This window comes from Amblyomma americanum, chromosome 11 (genome assembly GCF_052857255.1).
Source record: "Amblyomma americanum isolate KBUSLIRL-KWMA chromosome 11, ASM5285725v1, whole genome shotgun sequence".
Classification (NCBI taxonomy): Eukaryota; Metazoa; Arthropoda; class Arachnida; order Ixodida; family Ixodidae; genus Amblyomma; species Amblyomma americanum.
In genome coordinates, this window is record NC_135507.1 from 86898889 (window position 1) to 86907759 (window position 8871).

Consider the following 8871-nt stretch of genomic DNA (forward strand, 5'->3'; position numbering starts at 1 on the left):
GTTCATTGGAGGGACATGGGAGAGGCCTTTCCCATACAGTGGGTGTTGTCAGGCTGATGATAATGATGATGCTGCTTGTTGTCGGTGGTTGTTGGCGTCCATCATACGTATGTCTTAATGAGATGCTTAGTGCCCTTCCCCTGTCTGCTCAACATCGCGAAGTCAGGCAGTTAGGGTCTGTTTCCTTTCCTCAGAAATAATTTAGATTTATTTTCCTTCGGTAACGGAGATGTCATATTTAAAGCTGCTCGTTAACAACACATTACGCTTAATGATGAAAGTTTCAGGCTCATTGACAGAGTAATGCATTCCTTAAGATGAGTGCAGACGGCTTACGTCGAGCGTATTGCACGATCCTTTTCTATCTGCACAGTGAGTTTCACAGCTTACTGAAGAAAGCTTTGTACGCTATTCTTGAAGGCTTGCAGTAGCGGAGGTATGCGTCGATGGCTGCAGAAGCGCTTGCTTTACATTCGTGGCCGCTACTTGCAGTGTGTTTTTCTGTTTTGTTTCATTCTATTACATATGGAACGCGTAGACAGGAAAGAAAACCAACCGAAATAATACAGCTATCACCTTCAGGGCCCAGAGTTCAGCTGCCCTGTGGTCACTCCCTCGTGTTTGGGCAGTTAAAAGAATCGTAAGCTAGTCTGCAGGCTGTTTAACCAGAAGAACATACGAAGCGCCAGTAACTACCATGCTTCTCGAAGAACACCTCAACAACTCTGTAAGGGAAAAGTGTACGAGTGACGGATAAAGAGCTCCGGTACACTATACTGTCAAATATTAGCTGCGGTTCAACTATTGCTGAATCTAGTAAGAGAGCGAAAGCTGCAGTGTGTCGGGAAGTAGACGCGGCTTGGCCTGTAACGTTGAGTGCGTTCTACACACTGCTTAGGCAACGCGCCTACCCTGGCAGGTGGCCGATAAATTAATGGTTGATCGCGAAAGGTTGGTCACCCAATAAACGCTGCGGCTTAGTGGCTTAGCTCGGCTATGCCAGGATATAAGTAGCGAAAGCTAAGGCTTAGCATGGTTAGCCTTGGTTAAGCTGATTGCAAGTCCAGGTTAGTCTGGTTGTCTAGCTATGGTGTTGTCGCATTAAAGACGACACAGCTGTGCTTGCGGCACTCGCGAACTCTCCTTTTCAATACTCCGACATGTTATCAGGCATGCGACGCAGCTGGCGAAGCGAGCGGAGGCGAGCGCAACGACGAGGAACGCGGTGTGACGTCATACTAAACAGCGTTGGCGGCTAGTCGCGCGGTGTGACGTCATGCCTGATGGCGCGGTGAGCGCGCAAAGCACAGTAACCGTCTCACATATCTCGGTGGGCCCCTGAACCGGCCGTAAAGGAAGGGATAAAGGAGGGAGGGTAAGAAGAAAAACTGAAAATTGAAAGTTGAATTTTCAGGAAAGGCTCGGCGCTTCGCAACGGCGGAACACCTGTGGCTCGGTGCTACTAGTGGCACATGCGCAGTTGTGACTAGGGAGCGAGAGAGAGAAATGCGCGTGTGTAGTCACTGCTCCTCGCGCATGCGCAGCATGGCTCACCAGGAATCACGCGAAACTGCCCAACATGTACCCAGTAACGCTTTCGCTTTAAAAATTGGCAGTGGCTTAGCTCGGCAATGCCAGGATATACCTAGCGAGAGGTCCGTTTCCGTGGCTCAGCTTGTTTTGTTCTCTCTATGTTTAGCAATGAGAGACGTTGGGCTCAATCTCGGCGGCTATGCGACGTCTGTTACTCTCGGCAGTCTGGCATTTCGGTTTGGCAAGCCGTTCCTCTCTCTGTTCGGGCGTCTCCGCTCCTCTCTTGGCTTTCTTACACTCAATCTCTCTTCGCCGATCGCCCAAGTGCCAAGCGACAACCTCAGGATCGGAAGAGTTAATCTTCTCTTGTCTATACTGCCGTCTAGCAGCCGCTGGAATCGCCTTCTCTGCATCCATATCAAACGTTGTGATACAGCCGCGCACTACTTCCCTGCCTTTAATACACAATGCTGCCCATGCGATGCGCAGTTCGGGTGATAGAGCGGCGTGCAGCAAGGCGGCGACGACGCACGCGCTGCACCTGTGTGATATCTCTTCTTACCATGGTATCGACACATGGGCACAAGTGCTCATCCGCGTGACGTAACGTGCGGCTCCGACGGTGGAGTGGCCGCGCGGCCGCGGCGACGGGGAAGCGCACGCTGCACCTGCTGCTCCTCTCCGGTTGCCATGGCAACAAAGCATGCGCACAACTATCTCCCCTGGTTCACAGCGAAATGATTGGCTGGTAGCCCAAGGTTGCTTTCGCTACAAAAAATTGTGGGCTCACATCCACGCTGTGAAGGTGGTTGGACAGTGAAGCCGTAAAACGACTCCCAAAGACCCATTGCGACATCACTTGAAAATGCGAAAACGTGGCTCTACAAGTGAAACCAGAGACAAACCCACCGTGGCGGCAGCGCTTCGATGGAGGCAAACGCCCAGGCGCCCGTGTGCTGTGTGATGTCAGTACAAGTTAAAAGATCCCCAGGTGGTCGAAATTATTCCGGACCCCTCCACTTGAGCACCTCTTTCTTTCTTCTTTCACTCCCTACTTTGTCTTCCCTGACTGCGCCGTTAAGGTGTCCGCCGATAATGCCTCGCCAATCAATCCCCAATTGGGTTTCTGTATCGATTTACTATGGGCTGTGGATTTACTCTAGGGAGATGGGAGCAGACCGCAAGAAATCGAGAAACGTGATGAGTAAGAGCTCACGATCTTAAAAGTGGGAATATAACGGGCTCGTATGACAAACAACTTGAGGAAGCCAAATGTCATATAAACTAAGGTAAGGTGCATAGGTGAATGTTTCCATTTTTTTATAATGCGTAGCGTTGATTGGTGGGAGGAGAATACGTCCTTGAATCTGTCGCTTAAAGGGAATTAATTATAAATCAGCAGAAAATGGACCCGTGCCGCCGGTACGATCCGAACCAAAGACCTCCGAATTACGTACCCTCACAACCACTCACACACACACGCACGCACGCACGTGCACACGCACGCGCGCGCACACGCACGCACGCACGCACACACACACACACACACACGCACACGCACACGCATGCGCGCGCACACGCACACACGCACACACAGGCTCACGCTAATGTCCCTTTGTTTAAATAATGGTTATGTCAAACCAATCGGCAAGACATTTCAAAACTATTTCCTAACTTCGCAGCTCACCTATTGAGATGGCCACTCGTCATTCGCTGCACAGGGCTTTGTTGAGAAAGCGTAAAAGTGTGACCGACGTGATTTTGAAGCTGTAGTCTATTTTTAAAACGACATCATTATTGCATGTTTTGACACCGATTGTGTTCCTATAAGCCTTCTAACCTCTGATGTTTTAGTGATCAATGACACAAGCTTCTTTTGGTGTCCCATATGAGGCTGCGTGCTCTATAATATCTCTCTAATCATCTCCCTCTAGTATATCAGCCTGAGTAATCCCAGTTAAGGACAACGGCTTTTCCCATATCCCTCAAACTAATCATGTCCTTTACAGGTTCAGCCACGTTATCCCCGGAATCTACTTAATATCATCAGCCCATCTGATTTTATGCCTCCTGTTTCGCTTGGTTCCTCCTACGATCAATTGCTACCACTTATTACCAGCGGTTATAAGCGTTCACATCACATCTGCTTGCAATTGCGTTTGTCCTAGATTTCAAATACGCTGTCATCTAGCCGAGTTTGTCCTCTGGCCAATTATCCTTTCTTCCTGTGTTTTAACGTTGCATCCATCATGTTATTTCTATCGCCCGCCGTGCTGTCCGCAACCTAATTCCAAGGCTTTTCGGAAGCATAGGCAAGCTTTCCTCTTCACAGGTAAGTACGGGCATGATAAAAGTTTTTAATATTTTCGTATTGAAGGGCACGCGAAATTTTTCATTCATGAGCGGAGTAAGTCTTCTTAGTGCCGTTTATTCTCCTGTTATCTCGATGCCGTGGTCATTATCAAGGACTATCTGCCCAAAGTAGAGGCATTCATGTTTCATTTACAAAAGTAAAATTCTCAGCTCTTCGTGGCTATTGAATAAACTTCATACTTTGAAATATTTTGATTTACCACCTTCCACCTTGCCGCCGCGCTTATGGCGCTCGGCTGCTGATCCGAAAGACGCGTATTAGATCCCGGCAGTGGCGGTTACATTTTAATGGAGACAGGAGCCCGTCTACTGTGCGATGTCAGTGCACGTTAAAGAACCCCATGTGGTCGAAATTCCCGGACCCCTTCACTACGGCGTCCCTAGAAGCCTGACTCGCTTTGGCACGTTAAACCTTCATTAACCATAAACCGAAAACCGTAACATGCGTACTCTACGAAAAAGGGCGTTTGCGATTTTTGTTCACTTGGATGAAAAATAAATTCCCTATATTATCGCAGACTTACGCTAATGTCCCTTAAGGTTTAATTCATGGTTGTGCCAAACCAATCGGTAATATATTCCAAAACTATTTCTGCACTTTGCAGTTCGAACATGAAGATAGCCACTTGTTCGCTGGATAGGGATTTCATGAGAAGAACATGGAAATGTTGCTGACGCCATTTTGTTGCCGACGGCGTTCGAACTTATGCAGTTTTCTTGAATTTCAATAGCTTCGCTGTTATTAAGGCCAGCCGCCTTCTTTGGTTGACGAAAGTGTAAGATTCCTCAAACTTTTCAACGATTATCTTAGTGAATACCTTGCATAATCATGGTAAGTTTGCTGATGCAAGCTGTGCTACTCTGGTATCGAGAAATGCTTTTCTTCAGCTTATCCAGAAATCTGTGGTATAGGAAATCGATCTTGAAATATTTTATTACCTGTAGTGTATTTTCAGCGCTCAGGGCTAATTTCGCGCTCCCTAATGCACAAGAGGCGTTGCAGTGAATTTTTGAACAAGAAAACTGATGATGATGACTGCCAGCGCCAAAACCCTTAGCATTATAACGAATGGAATGGTATTCGTACCCTCGTGGTAGTCTGCATTGTTTTACGATTCGGCAGGGTTTAAACCTTGAACTGAGTAGAACCACAATTATGGCCAAGGAAGAATTCGAATCAAATGTGGAATAAGTTGAACTCACATACTGCAACGCTCGGCTAACGATGGGACACTATCGGCAGCTCCTCGAAAGCTGCCCGCGCTTAAGCTCAAGATTACTTCACTCACGTAGCGCTTGAGAATTTTCGCTTTAAGTATATTGCTGCTTATTTCAAAGGGTATCACGCAGCAATTCACATGTCTAAACAACTGGAGGTTAATGTGAGGATTTCAGAGGCAGACACCAGGTTTTAAAATGTGAATATGTGACGAGGGTGACGAAGAGTTTTGCAGTCCATCAAGTCCACGAACCTTCGGCCCCTCGTTGATAAGGGCACTCGACTGCTACTCCAGAGTACCCGGGATCAATCTAGTCGACTGACGGAGCGCTTCGATGGAACCGAAACTCGAAGGGCGCTCGTGTAATGTGCGATGTAAGTTTATGTTAAAGATCCACAGGTTGTTTAAAGTATTCCGGAGCTCTTCACTATGGCAACTCTTTATTTCTTCTTTCAGTACCACTTTCCTCCTCTCTCTTAAGTTGAGGTTGGGGCGTCCAGAGAAATGAGACAATTACTGCACCCTATAATTTCCTCAAACAGCCTATTTTTCATAGTAATAATAAAAATTGGCTTCTGGGGAAAGAAAATGGCGCAGTATCTGTCTCATATTTTGTTAGGCACCGGAACCGCGCCGTAAGGGAAGGGATAAAGGAGGGAGTGAAAGAAGAAAGGAAGAAAGAGGTGCCGTAGTGGAAGGCTGTCGAATAATTTCGACCATCCAGGGATCTTTAACATGTTCTGACATCGCACAGCACACGGGCGCCTTACCGTTGTGCCTGTGTAAAAACGCAAGCGCCGCGGTTGGGTTCGAACCCGGGGACTCCGGATCAGTAGCCGAGCGCTCTAAACACTGAGCCGCCGCAGCGGGTGATGTTTATGAAGGCGTCTCGTCTATCCCACGCCACTAGTCGCCTGACATGCTAGGAAGGCCAATTTTTATTGTACAACACACGGCTGTTTTTAATGCGATAGCATTAAGGAGATCGTGTCGCCGAAATGCCGGTGTCCGCGTCAGCGGCGTCGGCCGTCCGCGAAAAATCCTCCTCCTCGCACTTCTCAGCCTCCTCCTTTTCCTTCCCTTAAGGCACGGTACGGGTGTCCACCGAGAATTGTAAGACAGGTCATTTGCTTTCCTTAAAACCAAATTTCATTTAATTTTCCTGCCCTGAAGGCCCGGTTCGGGTGTCCACCGAGATATGTGATACAGGCGTCCTTTCCTTAAACTTTCCAACGGGCCACGAGTCGCACCGAACGGGCGATGGCGTTCCGTGCACACCTTGGCAACGCCTCAACCCGCTGTCGCGTCTCACTCTTAAGCCCCAACTCGATGAACACTTCCGAGGCGTACACGCGAAGCGCCTACGCGCCTAGCGGCGCGCCGCGACGGACTTCGAAAGCGGTGCGAATCTCCATGGCCAGTTGCTGGCGCGCGCTTGTGCTCGCGTATCGCTCGCGCTGCCGTATCGTTGCTAGACTGCATAGGCTAAAATCGGCCTAAACTTTTCGACTGCCACTTGAAGCGTTTAGCTTTTTAAAGCGGCAGGAGAAGTAAATCTTTTTATAAACTGAATTGTAGTTTACACAATAGGTTTTTATGCAAACGCGCACACATCGCTTCGCAGTTTTCTTCGGTGTTTAGCGTAATCTGCATCACCATCGACATAGCATCGCTTGGATCCCAGTTCAGCTTTTCGGTATTGCGCTCCCCTCCAAGCATCATTATTTGCAATAATGCCAGCGATGTGTGCACGAAGACGAGTTTTACTGCTTGTGATAAGAACAGCACTTCAGCTCATTGTGAGGAGAAGGCAGGAGCGTCGCCAGCGGAGGAGGCACCGCTGGTGGGTTCGGCCCGTGTTCGTGGCGCGCAGGCAAGAAGGCCGATATCACCCTACGGTAAGTATCTTCGTTTCCTCTGTAAGTGTAAAAGGTCCGTGTAGAGTATTGAAAAGACATTTAGCGCAACAGTTCGGCGGCTTAGTGGTTAAAACATCCGACCCCTATGCCGTAGGCGCGCAGTTCGGTCGCCAGTGCCGCCGGGTACCCACTATGATACACTGGGTACAGAGATCCTTTCCCCGTGGTCTGGTGTGTAGGCTTCTCTGCATTAATCTGCTTGGAAAATGTGCCTTTGACTGCACCTTGTGCAAAGAAGAATGCTTTGTCCCGTGGGGCTATATAATCAATGGTTTGATTGCGTCTACACTGTGCAGTCACTTATTGGTCCCGTAACGACAGCGGACGTGATCTAGCTAACAGGTTAAAGCCACGCAACAGCAAATATTGCTACATTTTGTGGTACTGTGCAGTGGTACGTGCGGACGGAATTCCAGCAGCGGGTACATTGTCGGCTGTGCACTGTGAGAAAGAAAAGTTCGCCGCTGTTGTAGCTGTGTCCAAAATGAACAGCAACTGCCACTCTGTGACAACGAACCCAAACTGAAACAAACATAACTGCTTGGATTTGAGGTGTAATGGTTAAGAAAAAAAAGCCAGCTACCAATACGCCATCATACATGTTTTAATGTTCTGTAGTGGTGTCCACAAATACCGTTAACATAAGAAGTGACATTCAACAGCGGGAGTGGGTGGGAGGGGTTAGTACCAAAAAGGAATGGAGGCTTTGGTACAGGTGGAACTGCAGTGCCGGTAGTTGCTGTTTGATGGGACTAAAATAGCAGTCATGTTCCATCTGAACTGAATGCTAGGCACTTAGTGCATATTATATATATATATATATATATATATATATATATATATATATATATATATATATATATATATATATATATATATATATATATATATATATATACTCTTGAAAGCGTTGGATGATAGTTTGCCTCCAAGTGAAGCGTTGGGAGTATATATATATATATATATATATATATATATATATATATATACTCCCTGTCTTTCCCTCCTCCTCTTTATCTATCTATCTGAAAGCATTGAGTTCCACTTGGAGGCCAACTATCATCCACCGTTGGAGATGTGAAGCAACTCGGATGAAGTACGCTCCAAAGTTCTTCGCTGCCAACAGAGATACATAAAAAAGGCAAAGGAGTTTAACGTCAGCGTATTCGAACATTGGCAACTGACGAATAAGCGCGGTCTTCGAAAGTTGCGGCTCCTCTCGGTGGTCTCTGGGGCACATCGCTATTGCAAAACAGTGTCAGGAGAACCAAGGGGCATGAAAAATTGGCTGCTTCTGCACTGCTCGTGCAGAAGTGTAGTGCCTGCATCGCAGAGATGCAACTTTGAAATAATAAAGCTAGTGAGGCAGAAGGGCAGCACTGACATTGACAAGATGCAGTTTTGAAAAAACTTCAATAACTCAGCTGGCATAAATAGTATGCACACGCTGTCAGGTCGTCAGGCCACAACTTTCACTTGTGCAATCAATGTCCCTTGAATGCTTCTTCTAGTGAAGAATTCAAGAAGTAAGCTTCTCTCCAATCAGAAGAAACCTAGCATTTCAAGGTCCTTTGGACTTTAATAGCATCGTGATATCTCCACTCTGCGGCTGAAATGAAAATCTTTGACCCTGAAGACTTTTCACAGACACTGTACACAACAAGGCTGCTTCATTCAGTCACAGAAACCACCCACAATAGTTCTGCTGTAATAGCGCATCACAGTGTATAGCAGTCATGCTGTCTGGTTTTTACTTGTTCGCATAACAAACCGCTTATTTTCCATCTACAGATGCGTCGCATGCGTGAAGGTGACCATGAATTTTT